We start from the raw sequence: 3,877 nt of genomic DNA, 5'->3' as shown, positions 1-3,877 counted from the left end.
TTTGAAGCATTATCTTTTATGTTGCCCATTCCATGCATCACCACTCACAGATTTGGAATGGTTGCTTGTCTTTAATACTTCTACTTGTCATTGGAATAAAAGATGTAGTTTGAGCAAGAACAGAGAGAAATCTAGTTTAAAAAGGATCATGTTGTCCCATAGAAAAGTGCTAGTATTTATACATTCATTGTAAAAGAATCAGGGCTCAAGAAATTCAAAAGAATGCTTGTTTATACAAGACTAGTTTGGTTGAGGATCACAAAGACCTTATAAGTAAAAGCACTAATAACCTTGACAATAAAGAAAATAGAGTACAAAGAATGAAAGGCTAGGCATCAATGACAAAATTTGGATATGTGTCTGTGGTGATTGATGTTAAGAGACATACTTGGGCCAGTAAATCCGAGGGGTGCTTCATCACCCGATAACTTGAGTTAACTAACTCGGGATTATCGATTGAAAACCCACAATCAAGAGTAGCTCTATAGCAGAACATTTAGCAACCCAAAGAGGTGCTGGACACCACTATCCAAACAAAATTTCAATGTTATATGCCTGTGATTGAATGTGTTAAGGAGAGAGGCTTGGGTTAGTAAATCTTTAAGAGTGTCTCAACACTTAACAACTTGAACCAACTGGTTTGGGATTGTTGATTGAAAACTTATGCTAAAGAGCCGCCTTAAGACAAGATTTCGAGCTCATTGGAAATGAAAAAAAAGGGGGAATATAAAAAAGAAGAAGAGAAGCATCAAGGAAAGAATGGTTCAAGGGTCATGTGCTAAGGTATAAAAGAAGTCTAGTGAAGTTAACCAATTTAGTAGTGAAGCAAGCATTTTTATTGAAAAAGTTGAATAGTTGTGTTCAATTACAATAAATTAATGACCACACAAGTGAGGATGACATGCTCAATGAAAAATTACTCTCTGGAAGAACATTCAAGTCCTACATCTTAAATTCTTGTGACAAAGTTTTTATATTTTGCTTGAGGACAAGCAACACTTTAAGTTTGGTGTTGTGATGCAATTGCATATTTGTTATATTAGCTAGTTAGTTTAGTTGGTTTTAGCTTAATCTCACTCATTTTCTCTAAATAAACAAGTCCTTTTATGAGTTTTGTCTTCATGCATAAGAATACCAAGGAACATGTTGATTCTAGCCAAATTCATGCAAATAATTTAAGGAATACATATATGAATGAGTATGAATGAATCTCATGAAATTTATTGTATGAATTGGTAAGACTTTGAAGCTATTTCCTTTGTTGATGATAGGTGATGAAACAAGGAAGCATGGAAACAAGAAATGATGCGACCCGGTACACTTGCCGGTTGTACGTGAAATCTAATTTTTACGTATCAAATTTTTGTCTCAACACCAAACTTAAACTTTGCTTGTCCTCAAGCAAACAAAGAATCATTCAATAAAGATTGACAATCCAAGGTGAGAAGAATAGAAATTAAATGTTCATGGTTGGCTAGTTTATTATGCATGCTACAATCTCAAAAGAAATTCAAATGATTGATGCTTCTATCTAGCTCATTTTATGAAATATTTTTCTTTATGTTCCTTACTTGAAACAAGCTTTTCATCTTTTTCTTAGCTTAGCTTCTTGGGTGCTTTGCACCATTAGTTAAAAGCTTTGACTCTAAATGCTTTGTTTTCAAGTATTACCACTTGATACATAAGCACCACAAGCATTTAATTAGAGGACTTCATTAAGCACATTTATTCCTTTTCTTTACTTTTCTTCTAATTATTGATGCTCAGAGCCTTGAGCTTTGAGGGAGTGCTTTGCACTTGAGCCTAGTCTTGACTCTAAGTGTTTTGTTTTCAAGCTTTTTGCTTGATACATAAACACCACAAGTACTTGACTAATGAAATGTCATTGGTACTCAGAGTCTTCAACTTTCTCATTTTTCCCTTTTTCTTTCTTAATCTTTTAATTGATTTGCTTGTTCAAGGTTTTCAATATTTCAAACATTTCATAAAATGTCCTAGATGAAAACTTCAATTAAACAAATTCAAATGTAATTGAGCAACAATAGTCATGCTAGCCTTCCAATACTTATATGCTCATGCTAGATTCTTCTATAATTACCTTGTTTGTTTATGATCATGATACTTAATTACTTTGACTCACAAAATTCAAAATGGTAGTTATGATGTAAAAGCAACATGTTGCAATTCAAATATCAAGCTATGCTTTTCCAAAAAGAAGAACACACATGCATATAAAAGAAATGGAAGACAATCATGCAATTGAAAGTATAGAAGATAAATAAGAGGAAAAAGAACTTAACCACCTTGTAGATCTTCATCTTTGTTATTGTCATTTTCCTCCTACTCCTTCCTTCCCCAACACCAAACTTAGAATGATTGCTTGTCCTCAAGCAACAAATAAAATAATGGTGGTGGAATTTATGATTAATCATGAATGTCTTCAAGAAAGAGATGTAAGTAATGCATGTGTTTAAGCAAGCAAAAATTAAAGATGACAATCAAGGCACAAAGAAAAGAGACAATATGATTGCATCAATAAGTGAGTTGTGCATGGTACTATGCATGAAAGGTAAGTGGCAACACCAAACTTAGTGTGACACTTTCATTTTAGAATGATGCAAGTACCCACTAAAGATTGAAGATCAAATTGTTGCATGCAACACCAAACTTAGAATGCAATCATATGCCAAATTATTGAAAGTAAACTAAGCAAGGAAAGAAAATGTTACCAACAGTTGGGTTGCCTCCCAACAAGCGCTCTTTTAATGTCATTAGCTTGACATGTGGTTCTTAATTTTCTTCCTCTTCTTCCAATTGGTTAAAAGAAATGACTTCAAGGGAGAAGAAGAGAAAATTGATGCCCCTTGATTTGATTGTCTCCTAACAAGCCTTCTTTTGTTGTTATTAGCTTGATTCCTCTTGCTTGTTGGGGTGGGGGTTGGATTGCTTTTTGTTGACCTTCTCTTTTTCATGGATGTTGTCTTTTGTTTCTTGGTCACAATCCTTCTTTGAATGTTTTTATTGATTGCCTTCACTTCCTTGATTTCAAGACTTAGGTGTTGTGTGATGGTTGGAGTGTCCTCTTCATCAAGAACCTCTTGGATTGATGGTTCAATTAAATCATCTTCCATACAACTTTCTACTTCATTGGAGTGTGGACTCCCTTGGTTGTTTTCCTCCCTTACAACCTCATTCTTCATTGGGATTTTACTTGGTATAGGGGCCTCTTTTTCTTGCTCTTCCAATTCCTCTTTTACACTAAACATTTGCTTTAATAGCTCTTCTATGGAGGAGGTTTGTTGATCTTCCCAAGATTTCTTCATCTCCTCTTCATATTTTTCGATCACAGATTCAAGGGAAGTTTGTGATGGTTGTGAATGTTCATGTTCTTTTATCACCTCAAGTTCAATTTCATTCTCAATCACCTCATTCTTCATTGAAATTTCACTTGACACATGGACCTTTTGTTCTTCTTTTTCCACTTCCTCACCCACAAATTGGTCTTCATCCTCACTGCTTGGCAACCCGAAGTGTTTCCTTATTTGCTCTAAGTGCCCATCTATTTTCTTGCAGAGGATTTCTTGTTCTTTCCAAGATTCTAATATTTCTCTAGACCATTGAAGGTGATCCTCAACTATTAGCTCCAAAGATGAAGGTTGGGAGTAATTTTGTGGATATGGATGTGTTGTGGTGAAGTCATTTTGGGGAGTATGAAAGGAGTTTTGTGAGTTGTAAAATGAATTTTGTGAATTTTGAAATGAGTTTTCTGTATAGTGAAATGAATTTTGTGGTTGATGAATTGAATTGTATGGATTTTGGAAAGAATTTTGTGTTGAGGCAAACTCAAGTGGTGAAGAATTTTGATATGAAAAATTTG

Source organism: Arachis duranensis, chromosome 2 (genome assembly GCF_000817695.3).
Source record: "Arachis duranensis cultivar V14167 chromosome 2, aradu.V14167.gnm2.J7QH, whole genome shotgun sequence".
In the NCBI taxonomy this organism is placed as follows: Eukaryota; Viridiplantae; Streptophyta; class Magnoliopsida; order Fabales; family Fabaceae; genus Arachis; species Arachis duranensis.
This window is presented reverse-complemented; position numbering follows the sequence as displayed.